Source organism: Passer domesticus, chromosome 3, assembly GCF_036417665.1.
Source record: "Passer domesticus isolate bPasDom1 chromosome 3, bPasDom1.hap1, whole genome shotgun sequence".
NCBI classification, from domain to species: Eukaryota; Metazoa; Chordata; class Aves; order Passeriformes; family Passeridae; genus Passer; species Passer domesticus.
The window spans coordinates 42,195,617-42,209,746 of NC_087476.1; the positions used below are offsets into that span (position 1 = coordinate 42,195,617).

At 34.2% G+C, this 14,130-nt stretch overlaps 1 protein-coding gene across 5 annotated transcripts in view; it reads left to right on the forward strand.

Moving 5' to 3' along the window:
* Positions 1–14,130, forward strand: part of GRIK2 (glutamate ionotropic receptor kainate type subunit 2) — a 357,572-nt gene that overhangs the window by 122,617 nt on the left and 220,825 nt on the right. The window lies entirely within an intron of this gene.

The following is a 14,130-nucleotide window of genomic DNA, read 5'->3' on the forward strand; positions in this document are numbered from 1 at the left end:
AATTCTGTGTGTTTGAGCTCACAGCTGTCAATAAATTGGTCACACTCTGTCTGTGTTTTCTGCAGTGTCTTAACAGTTGCTAACAGCTATGTCTTTTGATTTTACTTAAACTTGGAAGAAAAATATGGTAACTTAAAAAATACACTAGTGTGTTCAGTGAAGTAGAAAGCTTAAATTCTGGTGCTGTTTTTGGTGTTGGTTGAGTTTGAAAACAGATGCCATATTTGTTTGAAATTTTAGTATCTGTTTCTTCAGATAGAAGTGAAGAAGGAGTCTGGTTTCAGCTCCTAGCAATTGGACCAAAAGGAAGTTTAGAGGCTTGTTTTACAGATGACTTACAAGAGTTAAAAATTAACTCCTGACTTTCCAGCAGAAATGTACTAGTTTATCACCTTTCCCTTAGTCACCCTAAAATTTGTTTTGCCTTTCAGTTTCACCTTGACAGTGATATCTTTGAAACATGCTGTAAAACTTACATTTCATTTGAGGTCTAGTGGTGGTTAGAAACAAGACCTTGGTTAAGAAGAAAATATTATTGCAGTGGAAGATACAAGGAAGGTGCTTGGCCAAAGAAGACATATTAAATCTTATGGGGAATGCTGGCAACTTTTTTCATGCTGGTTGATCCATCATTGTCAGGAAAAGAACATAGAGAGCCCCAAATTCTTCTTGTGGTTCATTGAACTGGAAGTCTGTTGATGTGCTCATTACATGATGCTATTCTCTATCCAAACCTGAAATCAAAAAAAAATAAGATCAGGAAACAAAGTGAAGCTACCTGTAGGGAAGACTAACTGTGCTAGATAAACAGCAGTTACTAGATCAGGACAGAACAACTGTTTGCTGTTCAAGCTCAGATAAGATGCATGTGTAGCTACCAAAAGGTGAGGAGGGAGCAGAGAATATGGTGCATATAAGTCTTTATAATGATATTTTTCTATATGCCTTTTTAAAAATTGTAAGGCAGTGACATTTAGAGGCTGCCTCACTGCAAGTTTGTTGGCTGGTGTTGCCAAAAGTTTCAGGTAATCAAACTTTTGATATAAGCTTTAAAATCAAACTATAGCATTATAGACCTAAGGGAAGCAATATGTAGCTTTGTGTTTTTTTTCCCCTCTCTTGTTTTCTAAATTTTTATCTATTATTTTTCTGAAATAGGAGAGGAAGCTAAATCCTCAAATTTTAAGCAAATGATGATAGAAAGAAGTAAGTTGTGGTGATGTAAATTGGAGATATTTCACCTTGATTTGGAGTCTAACTATTTTTTCAAGAGCAGGTTACCTCTTAAAAAAGTAATTTCAGTTAGAAAATTCGTATTTTTAATACTTTGAAACTGTTTTGCTCAATAATTTTAAGTAATTCTCTTCTGTCCAAAAAAAAGTAAATAAAAAGAATAATTCATGTTTAATGGTCTTTTCATATCCAGAGATATGTTGTTGACAGCCTTGATAGACCTGATCTCAGTAAAGCATGTTTTGAAGCCAGGACATAAATACAAATGGGAAAGAAAATTAAAAAGAAGGTTTTCTTGTACATATTGTGATCTAGTTGTTCTATTTGGTATTACTGTTAATATTCGAGAGAGAAAAAACCCAAAACATAACCTTTTCTGGAACAATTTTTAAATAAATTTCACAATGAATTAGTAGATTGAGTTATTTAATATATTCAAAAAGCATAAAGAATTGTTCCAGGATATAATCTCTTTAAAATGATATTTCTTTCTGGAGTGGCCAGGCGCTTTATGTTATAATACTGCTTGTTCCCATAATCTCATCTACAATATTTTTTGTTTTTCCCTTGAAATCTATTTCTCTCTGAAGAGGCATAAAAAATCCAGTCCGTTTTAAAAAGGTTATCCTCTCTCTTTTTTGTGGTGTGTTCTGTAAAGTGAACTTAAATTCTACTTTTTAAAGACTGTCAAATTCTCTTTGTCAGTAGCATCTCCTATGGATAATTCCAGGACTTTTAAAAGCAAATTACACTGCTGGGAAGTCCACAGCATCTCTTGCCTCTGAAGTACATACAGGAACATCTCTTAGCTATGAGAAACTGTTAGTCTTAAAGAAGCAGATTTTATATCTGCTGGAGTTCAAGTGCAAACTAGTGGTTTTTGAGGCAGGGGGAGAGGAATTTTTGGAAGGAAGTAGTTGCTTGACCTTGGGAAGTGGTTCTCTCCTGTCATAGGATAAGACAAATATTCAGTTGCGAGTTTAGGACTGGAGCTGAATATGACGTTTCAACTAAGTTTTAGAAATTGTGTTGTATAACTTGTGCCATTTAAGACTTAATTTTAAATTATTAAAATAAGGCAATGAATAAAAAATATTTATCACTTTTTATGTCTGGTTTATCTCTTTGATCAGTGATTCCTTAACGTAAGATGGATATAATTCTTAATTCCTTTTTTCTTTGTTTCTCTTTTAATCACTCACATTTTGCACTCCTTTATTGAATGGTTGTTGAGGATGATGATGTATGCCTTTTACGACAATTTAGAGCTATGGATTTCCTTTATCTCAATGGACAATTTTCCAAAAGGCATGCTGGTCAAGACAATAATATGTTGGTATAGCAGCTACAGTGATAATTTAATTGCTAAAACTAATATTTTTTTGGAGATTCATATTGCTTTATGTATTTTTATCATTATTATTCTAAATATGGATACAAAGGGAGCTGACACTTTTGTTGCAGAGAGGAAGAAAAGGTGTAAATCATGAATAAAGTAGGTCTGGATAATTCTCCAATAGATTATCAGGGCTTACCCATATGTCAAGGTCCTGCAAGATGGTAGGTTGACTCTGAGGGAAAGCTTGATTTCATGTGTCCATTTAACTATTTATATTTCTAAAAATATTTTTGTTTCCTTAAATGTTAGGGCTCAGTTTTATGAATTTTCTAAGGAATTGCTAATATTTTGTAATAATAAAGGAGAGATAGATACCTGCTTCACAGCTAAAAAAAATAAAAAATTGTGTCCATGTTCTTCATCTTTTCAGTATGGGATATATCTTCTAGGGTAAAAACAAATTGTAAAAGCTGTGTGATTATTTGACTTTCTGCAGCCAGTAAAAGGCCGTGTTAACTCTAGTGTCAGTCCCAGAGGTATGCTAGAGACTAATACTCTAAGTGCACAGTCTAGCTGCCCCTGGACAGCACCATCGTGTCCAACTTCATTCAATCCCCCAAGTTTCTACCTAGTATGAAGGAAAGCCATGTATGTGACTGATCCCTGTAAGCAAAGTCTTCCATACTATTTTTTGTGCCTTTCAATCCACAGAGTAGCTGCCTTCAAAAAGTAATATGAAGTGTCCCTGACTCTGAGAATAGGATTGTAACTAGATGATGTTTGAGGTTCCTTCCAACCCAAATTATTTTATGATTCTGTGAGATGTATGAAATAGATATTTGTGTTTGGTCTGGATCTAATTTGATTTGAGACAGGATGGTATGAAGCTGGTAAAGGGGAAGTCAGTGCTTGTTTAGAGCCCAGTTTGAAATAAGAGAGAAAATTTGGAATCCCAGTCTCCCTTTGTAATAATCTTAGAGATTACTACTAAGAACAGACGTTAATTTGTTTTTTCCCTCTTTGAAGCATTCTCCCTATATTGTCAGAGAAGGAATAGCTGTACACCTTACTCCTAATTTGAGAAAAGGCTTAAGTTGTTTTTAATGCATTGTGGGTAGCAACTAGACCCTGGCCCGTGCTTTATGGTGCAGAAGTGGCTAAGTCAGAGAAGATGAATGTCTGCAGTCCAGACTGAGCCTCAGAATACTGGTTTGTTCTGTGCTCATCAGACCTGCCTCGTGTTCAGGAGGCTGTAATGAGGAATGCAAGATAGCTTGCCACAGGAGAAAATAGAGGTTGTGCCATGCTGAAATAGGTACAGGGAAGCTTCTAGAGGGATATGATCAATAACAGTGGAGTGGGCAAAGATCAGGTTGGGTACAGTGGAATAAGGAAGACTCAAGTCTGTACAAATAAGATGAAGTAGATGAATAAACTAGAAAGGTTAATTCTACCTCGACTAGGTAAAAAGAGATGCAGTTTTTACTGTGGGGATATGGTAATAGAAATAAAAATGAACATAAAATGGATAAAGGTTTTAATATTATAATAAAGCTTCTGCCCTCATAGTATTTTATGAAGTAGGTATTGTGGCACTAAGTAGATGAGATTTTTCTTTCAGGAAATTAGAAATGTGTGAGTCCTTTTTTTGTGGATCTCTGTTTTAAGAGTCCTGCACTCACTTTTATTATTTTAATTTTTTTTCATTAAAAAATAGCTACTTTCTGCTTCTTTCTCTGATTTAATTTCCTTTTTTTTTCTATCTTTCAAGACTCTTTTTTTTAATATAGCCCATCTTTGTATGGGGAAAAAAATCATAATAGGGCTCTAAAACATTTTTCTTGCTAAAAAAGATAAGTATTGCTTCCTTTGGTCATTTTAAAGGGAAAAGCATATTCCTTTTAACTAGGATTTCATATTAAAAAAAAAATGCAGAAACAGGAAAAGCCCCAGCAATCCCTTCCCCACCCCCAAAAAAACCTTAAAGAAAACAACCAAACCCCAAGACTAAAAAAACCTCCTAGCAGGATGTAATGAGAGGCCAGTTACTTTTTTCCTCCCTTAAAGTAATTTAAGGTCTCTTTGTTAATTAAATTCCACTAAACTGTCCCTGGACACTAATTAAGTCCTTTCAGATTTACAGATTTGCTACAGTCAATTGTCTTTAAGAAAGAAAAGTGGAAAAATGACAATATGTTCATCATCTGCATGTCCTAATGGATTTAATTGGTCTCAAAACAATAACTTAATTTCAAGTACATTTTCTAATCTCTGTGCTAAAAAACCAGACTAGACAAACTGTAAATAAGTTTTTGAAGCTCAGACAATTAAAAAAAAAAGGAAAAAATACATGAACAATTAGATGATGAGCTCTTAAATTATAGTGGCATTTGTATAGATATCAATATATTGATACTTTTATATATCAACAGAACAAATTGATATAAACAGGGTTCTGGATATTTTTTCTTAATTAACTTTTGTTTTGGTCTTGAGTGAATGAGTATAAACACCAAAAATCTGTTATATCTATGAACAGAAGCCAAAGTAAATGCTGAAAAATTATTTCAGAAATAAAAATGTTTTGAGCTGGTCTTTAGCACTGAATCCTGTGCTTTAACTGAAATGAAGGAAGTTGAAAAATGTCATTTTGTTGCGATGTTCACTCTAGTATGCAGGTGGCATTGATTTGTAATGAAATGACAATTTCTTTATTGAGACCAGTATTAAAATTCCCATTATCTAATTCCCATTGTATTTGGTGTTATTTTGGCCTCACCTTGATTTTGTGTGCAATTCTGCCCCCCAGAATTTAAAAATATTATTGAGGTACTTGAATGTGTCTTGAGTAGGCCAACAAAGCTGGTGAAAGGGCTGGAAGGCATGATGTCCCAAGAGGACTGTGGGATATCAATATATTGGTACTTTGATATATCAACAAAACAAGTTGATAGCTAGGAACATTTACATTATAACAAAATAACAGGTGTCCTTGAAAGGCTGGGGAAAATTCACCTGATGAGTTTGGTGGTTTGTTGGTGTTTTTTCTAGGTGTCATTTAAAAAAATTATTTTGGTTTGGTTTTTTATTTTTGTTTTGTTTGTTTATTTGTTATCATTAATTTTTATTATTTAATTTTTTCAACATCAATGTTTTCATACTGATTTTTCTAGACAGAACAGAAAAAGAAAAGATAGGTAAGGGTAACCTTCAAAAGTCTTTATCAGGATTATTTACTATCACTGGGGCTAATGTATCTATCAAATGTACAGAAACATTAAATTATAAATGAATATGAAACCACTCCATTGCCATTGATACTGATTTCTCAAATTGAATTTATATTTATATTATGCAGAGATGAAAACTGCGTGTAACCGCACCTGTGTGTACTTTTGTATATTTATATTGTTTTGACTTGTGCAGTTTTAGCTAGCATTTATTCTGGCTTTATGAAGCAGATGCAGAATTCAGAGTAGTGGTTGCTTATGATGGGCCAGGGTACCTTTTCTGCAAATAAATAAATTTGTGTATTAATCATATCAAAGATAGAGATTGGGGTGCATAACTCAGCACAGAATGTTGAATGGAACTAATTCATTCCTCATTTGTGCGGTATCAATTAACAGTTATTCCGTGTTGCTTCAGTGGAATGAATGAAATGAGTACCTAAAGGAGGGTTATATTTACCAATGTGAACAAAGCAGACTTGAAGCTTCCCATGCATATAAGCTGGGATAGCATGTAGTTCTGTTCTACATCTTTTCAGTCACCAGTTCAGAGAGGTTACAGCATTTGTAGCACTTTTATTGAATATTTTTATTGAAGAAAAAAGACTTTTAAGCCTTCTTTAATAAATTCAAATTTGGTAAAGTTATAATAATTAATAACACTAATAACCTGGACAATGAAGGAATATTATCTTGAATTATTGCATATTTCATAACTTATTTTAAATACAGAGTGTTTTAAGTGCTGTGCACGGTAGTTTCAAGTGAAGATTCCATTAGTACTTATGGGCTAAACCTGATTGTGGTATTTGGATGTAGCTGGTTGGTGTATTCCTTTACTAAGACAGTTATTGCACATTTATTCTGCAAAGTCCAGAAATATTTTTCTAGTGTTATATGAATATATCAGTAGTATGGAGGACGTTGTGAAGTTAAAATTTTACTTTAAACACTTTTAGTCTTTATGCAGATGTTTGCAGTTACTTTAGCTAGTTGTCTGAAGAAAAAGTGTTCAATTCTGTTGTTCGTTTAGGGTAAATGGGCCTGTAATTGTTCTTTGAGAATAATTCTATACAGATTTTAATCAATTTTTTGAAAGCAAAGTAAATGTTAACACATTGACAAAATGCATGATTCTAGCCCATCTTTTAGGAAAACATGTTAGTACAGCTCTCACCCATATTTTGACCAATAATTTAATTTGGACTTACTGCAATAAGACTCAGTATTACAAAAATATATCTATGAATTTAAAATAAATAAGTTTTAAAAATACATAAGGTGCTTTACAGCATTTTTCTCTGAGCCTAAGGAACAGAGGTGGAGGTAGTATTTCCGTAAGTTATAACAATGAACATGTTCCAAATAATGCTTTAAAATGTTTTGCTTTTGTGGGGTTGAATAAACTTAAGAACTTAAACCTTACAGAAAATTGCCTAGGGAACTTCTGATCAAATGAATTGTTTCACGAAGAATGGAAAAATTTTTATTATGTCCAAATACAGAAATATATGATAGGAACACTAAGTGAAAAATGGAAAGAGGAAAACTGAGACAAGATCAGTTTCACATTCTTGTATGGGGCGTACATTTAAGATTTTTCCAAACTGAAGTACAATTTTATTTCAGTATTACATATTTTATCCTCTGGTTGGGAGAACACTGTGAAATATACTTGTGATAGTCCCTTTCTGAATTGCTCTGCGTCACTCTCAGTTCAAATATTACTGTCCTGATTAATTTCGGCTTCAATTAGAGAGTTTTTTCTCTCTTGCACTCTTACGAACTACTTTCTTTTAAAGCAAAAATGAAACTGCTTTTGTTTCCAAGAGTAAATGCGCTAAGCTGGTGTAAAATCCATCTGAGGATGTTCATTTATGCATCTTTTCAAGCTAAGTCCATTTTGGAATGGCTAACTTGTTCTATTGCATCTTTTGTCATTGATTCTGACATCTTTGACAAAATCTGTTATCCTTTGACAGTACTGTAGCTCTTTTTTTTTCACTCTTCACCTTCATTAAATTGCACTGCTCATACATCATCCACTTGAGAGATCATATTTCATACAATTATGATAATGAATTTGAAATGCCCAAGATATTAATTCATATTGCTGTCACCATCATAATACTGAATTAATGATAAAACATTATGAAAATGTTCAAAAAAGCATGTTTAGAAAACAGAATAACAACAACATTTCAAATCAGGAATATCATAATAAAGCATTTGACATAACAGATCATAAATGTCAAATGTAGCTGGAGACTAGAAAAAGATGGCAAATCTAATATATCAATAAGGCATAATGTTGTCTTAATTTTCAGCATTTCCTTCAATTATGCTATTTTTTCTTATATTTTCACATTAGACACAAAGGTGAGGAAAGGATGGACAGGACTCCGAGTTTTTTTTTTTTTAATTTTTTTTCTAGCTGCTGTATGCTGCATCTGATAGTACTCATGTGGCATGAGAAAAGTTTTATGGTGATCTTCAAGATCAAAACTGTTCCATGAACTGAAGGTTTTTTCTGAACTTTAGTAGCACATTGATTCACTCTTGTGGATTTTAGTGGGATGGCGCAGAGGGATTTTTTCACTGCAGTACTGCAAAGCCTTTATTAGAAAAGAATTGTTACTGGAAATAAGCTGAATTGGGATTGGCCTATTTGCAACTATAAAAGATGTTTGCACCCATGCTCTGATGTGCTTGCTTAGCAGATTTAAGGAAAACAATAAAGCTGATTATTGCCTTGCTCTTCAGTTACAGCTGGTTATGCTGAAACAGCAGTACAATGGATTTAACATTCTGATGCTTAGACCCAAGATGCAGAAAAATTAAGTGATATGCACAGTATCAGAATAGAAATCTTGACTGTCTATGGAGTTAAACCTAGATGCATAGTTTTCTTGTTCAGTGATTTTTTTAACCCTAAAGCTAGTCCGTTCTATATATGCTATTTCAGTAACTACAACTTCAATATTAGCCATTAATATAATTTTAAACACTTCTCTTTTCCTGTACTAAAAAATAATATTTTTTTTTTGTCTAAAAGAAAGGGGGGGTTGGAATTTTAGTTTGGGTTGGTTTTTATTTTTTTCTGGCCTAGTCTAGGCACTTATAAATTTTTTCTCAAAAATGAGATTTGTATTTCAAATGCATATATGTACCTGCACATACATGTGTAATTAAAGACATAGTTCTGTTTTTTTTTTTTTTTTTTGCTGTTTGTTTGTTTTAGAAGGGAGAATTTTTCTCAGATACTGAGAACTGGAACAGGCTGTCCAGAGAGGTGGTGGAGGAACTTCCACCATTCCTGGAAGTTTTCGAAGAAAGTACTTGGCACTTATGGCTATGCTTGAGTTGGTGTGGTGGTCTTTGGTCAAAGATTGGGCTCTATGATCTTGGATAATGTATCTGTGATTCCTTTCTATTACACAGTCTAGGATAAAAATGTCAGAAGAAAACTACCTAGGCTGAAATGTTTTCTCTGATTACTGACAAGGCTACTATCCAAGAGATAGTTTTTGAAAATATTTTCAGTAGGAAATAATGCAACTTTTCTTTGCCCTCTCCTACTCAGTGGTCCAGAACTGGCTTTTCAGGGTGACTAAAATTTTAGCTAGTAATATGCTCAAAAGAACCATATTACCTAAACCCCCCAACTTTTGCTTCCCCTCTTCTCAAGAATCCCAACTCGATCAAATTGTTTTTTCCTAAAACATAAAGTGCTGCAGTGTAAATTCCTTTCAATGTGTTTGTATAGCCAAAAGGTCACATATGGGAAAAGTAGAATTTGGAATGAATTCCTTAAGATATGATAGAATATATCTTTATATTCTAAGGTTGTTCTGTTTCATAAACTGTTGTTCTTTTTTATCTCTGGGGAAGTGTTTGGTGAGTAGTCACACTGTAATTTGATAAAGGGTCAGGGACATAGGTATAGGTAGTTGGACATTGTGCTCACTTTATACATCTGCACTTTTCCATCCAAAGGAATTTATGCCATACAAATACACCTCCAGAACTCATTTGAGAAAAGACTACTATTATTGTGGATGACTTGATTGTATTGGCTTGTCTTTATGAATCAAATTTTTAAATTTTCAGCTAAAGACATTTGAAACAAGACAGCTATACTTTTGACAAAGAGTTTGTTAAATAGTATTTTCTTTGTCAAAAATTTTTTTAAGTCAGTTACCAGATACATTTCCTTCTTTTTACTGATATAGTACTATTGTTTCCCTTGTAGAAGTCAGATTTAACAGCAAAATAAGTCAACATACTACTAGATATCCTTGAACTCCTCTTCATGTCACTGCCACTAATCATAGCACATTTTAAATATTGCGGGTTGCAAATGGCATCAGACTCTAATGCGTTAATTCTTGTAAAATATATACGTGCATACATATATACTATTCAGATTGCTGTCCAATCCTTTACCTACAAGATTGACAAATCCTGCCAAAATGTTGGACTCTACTACTAATATTGAGCTACTAATAAGAAGCTGCACTAATTATGTTTACAATGAAAAGACTATTGTTTTTTCTGGACTACATGTCTTAGAACTTTTTTCATTAAAGACAGCATTGTTACTGTATTTAAATGGGTTTAAATATAACTGGTGATAATTTTAAGGATGCTTTACACTGCTGGAATTGGGTGAAATTATATTAATATAGTATAAAACCTTACTACAAATAAATATGAAAGGTCCATCAAGCTGTCTTTTTCCTTTGCCTCTATTTCCTCTTTGCTTTTCTTAATGGTGTTGCTATATTAGCAGCACAAACACAGAACAGCCCACTGTTAGAGAAACCCCTACTAGCTAGTGCAATTTCTTTTTAATCCTTTCACTAGAGGTTTTGTTTTTGTTTTTTATTTTTGTTAGTTGAAGATGATAAAACTAAACGTTAGAGTTCATGGGTAATCTCTGTGAGTCATTTTGCAGCAATTCACTGTTCCAGTTGATGTGAAACATTCTATCAATGCTAATAAACCAGCATTCTTCTCCCTTCTACCCATACCCCTTTCAAAGCCCAATACACAACGAGATTTTTCTGAGACATAACCTAAATAACTGGGCAGGGGGCTGTCAGGGAAGGAGAAGAGTACAGAGAAGTGTGAGAAGAAACAACTTGCTAAAAATAGAAAGACTGCTTTCTGGTTCTGCAAAGCAGTATATTATTAGTTTTGAAAATTTTGACGTGGTTAAGATAAGGAGTAGCCTTTAAAAGAGCATTAGTGTTTTCTTACAGAAAAAGGTTGATGTGTTCAGCCTATTGCAAAGTGCACTTGCTTGCATTCTTCCTGTGCAGCACAAAGGCAGCATTAATGGAAATGATAAATAGTTTGATGAGCAGGCCAGGTGGCGTAGCAATGGCCTGCAAGACTGCTGAGCTGGAGACAGGTTTTAAAACAAACTTGGGGTTCTTGCTTCCTGGACTGGTTGAAGTTGAACATGTCGAGGAGGTAATGTGATTGATCTCTTTGGAGGAAGATGCCAGCTGGAGAGCTCACAAACTGCTCCTTCAGGATTCTCCTTAACGATGAATTGATGGCAGCTTCTGAAAAGAGTTACTCACACCGCACTCTTCCCAGCCATTCAGAGGTAGGGCTCTATCACAGTAGCTGCTAAAAGAAGGAATTGAGAGTTTGAAGGGACAGGAAAAAGGTGTCCCTGGTGAAAGAAAATGCAGGAAGTACATTCCCAAAATGCAGCTATTATTTCTATACTGTTGTAAAATAGCTTTTTTTTTAGGGGCTTATACACACAAATGGTTGTATTCTGTTTGTTTTGGGTTTTTAAATTTGTTTTTTTTTTTTTTTTTTTTTTTTTTTTGTTTGTTTTGTTTTTTGGGGTTTCTTTCATTTTTTTTTTGGTTTCTTTTGGTTTTTTTTACATTCGGATCTTGTAAATCCTAGTAAAATAAGAGGTCACCTTTTCATCTGAGGACTGCAATTCATATTATATTTTAAATCAATTATTTTAAAATTATTCTACACAAGTGTTCAATTAAAAAGATTCTGAATCTCCTCAGAATCATGGTGAAGAAAGGACTTGTTTTGTTTTGTTTTTAGCATCATAGTCCTTGTAGTTCTTGAATTATATTCCTCCCTTCATTGGAGGTTCTGATACCTCTTCTTCTGATAAACTACATATGTGTCCTTTTGAAACTGTACCTTACTTATTCAGAACCTTTTATTTCTCAGTACACGACAGCTTGTTACTTTTGTCCTGCATAACCAGCTTCTTATGACATTTCCTCTGATGTCAGACAACAGCAATGAAACTTTGGTATTATCAGTAGCTCAAGAATCTTTGTCTTGAATTAATGTGTAAATATGTTTGATTGACCTGAAACGACCAATATGCACAAAGGGTAGAAGGGTAGAAATTGAGTCCCACAGAAATACTGCACATAATAGGAACAAACAATCTTCTTCGAGTCTTAGGAATCTCAGTAATCCAAATGGAGAAAGTGAAAAAAATAAATTTTGGTAACATCTAAAAATGAAAGCAAACAATAATTTGTCTGATTTCACCTGATGTAGTCAGGACTAAATGTTAAAGAGACTAAATAAGGTAGAGCTCATTTTTTGCTACTCTGAGGCATTAGTTTTACTGTAAAAACCCTTTAACATATGATTTCTGATAGCTGCAAAAGATTGAACTCCAAACAGATTTTTACTATAAAGCTAAGGGCACAATTAATTTATATCCTACGTGTATTGCCTGGTTAGCCCTCAACTCTTTAATGTTCTTATCCCCTGGAACTTTTTTGGCCATTGCTACCGCAGAAACTACTCCTTCAGAAGCCCAGATGTTAGGGTGTTCAGGGGAAGAGAGGATCAGTGGCAGCCAGGAGTTGGGAAGCAGTTATTGTCCATAGATGAACCCAAGGGCTGCAGTTTACATTCAGGACCTTGTTCTTTTGGTTTACATCTTTACAGTGCTTAATTTTTAATTTGGTTACAAATAATGACTCACTGATAAATATTTAATCTAGAAAAGGTTTTGTTTGTATGTGGTGGTGTTTTTTCTTTGTTTTAGATAAATTATTCTGTTCTTCAGGAAATTATTTTGGTGGGTTTTACTTTTCAGTAAAACTAATTTATTCTTTTCACACTTTTAAAAACACAAATGCTACATCCCAAATGGTAGATACAGTGTAGAAGGAAACCTCTAGCCTTTAATTAGTATTTAAAAGAGCCAGCTTTTGAAGTGTTATCCAGAACTGGAATCAGTTCCCACTGATCTCAGCTCCCACTAATGCCTGAATGGGGAAATCCTGCTTCTCAACATTTTACCAGAGAAACAAAAAGTACCAGAGTAAGGTGTGCTCAGGACTGTCTGATGTTTTCTTGTTCTGTGAGGTGTTTCTCTGGAGCAAGGAGCTGTAGGGTCACTGTGGCAGTGGTACTTGACACCCGTGACACACCTTTACAGCAGCACCCCACACGGAGCACTCTCCACAGAGTTTCATGTCCTCACTCCCTTGCAAGTGAGGGGGTTTTGTTTTTCAGAATCATCCTGTTGAGAGCCCAGCAAGCTGGAAGCTGTTGAACATATGCCAGTAAAGAATTTATTCCTTATCGTGGGTGGCCAAGTGGACCACTGAAGTGAGTCATTTAGTAGAGTGGAACATGTTTGGTTCCCTGACATAATCCATCTCAACTTTGCAACTTTACTGGTGGCTGGAAACATGGTGAAAATATATATGTTAAAGACTTAAAAAATGGAAGCATGTACTCACTCTAACTAGTACTAAAATTAAATATTGTGCTACCTGTAGAAGCTATGAAAAATATTACACATTAAAAGTTTAAGGTTGCTTTTTATTTCACATTGATGGGGACAGGAGAAAAAGCATAGCTTTGAAAACCCTGGAATTTGATTGTGTCTCAGATTTAATTTTTCTTAAAATATATTTTGAGAAATCTCAGGCTACTAATTGTAATTGACAATTATTGAAGGCATAAATACTTCATGTGCCTGCCTGCATATCTGTACTGCCCCAGCACTGAGGTTCAGTCAGTGCATTGAAGAAATATGCATTTGCAGGTTTTCTTCCCCACATTCTCACACTCAGGTTTCTTTGGTAGCTTTCTACCTTTTGTACTGCCTTCCAATGCGGTACAAAAGTACTGCCTTCCTTTGTTTATTGCTCATCACTTCTCTATCAGACATATAGGTAACCCAGAAGGCAGACAGTATCATAACTTTCTCCTTGTCAGCCTTTAATTGCTCTAGTTCCTGCATCTGTAAATCTCCCATTTCAAATTTTGGTGTGATTTTTTTCTTTCTCTGAGGTAGTCCAA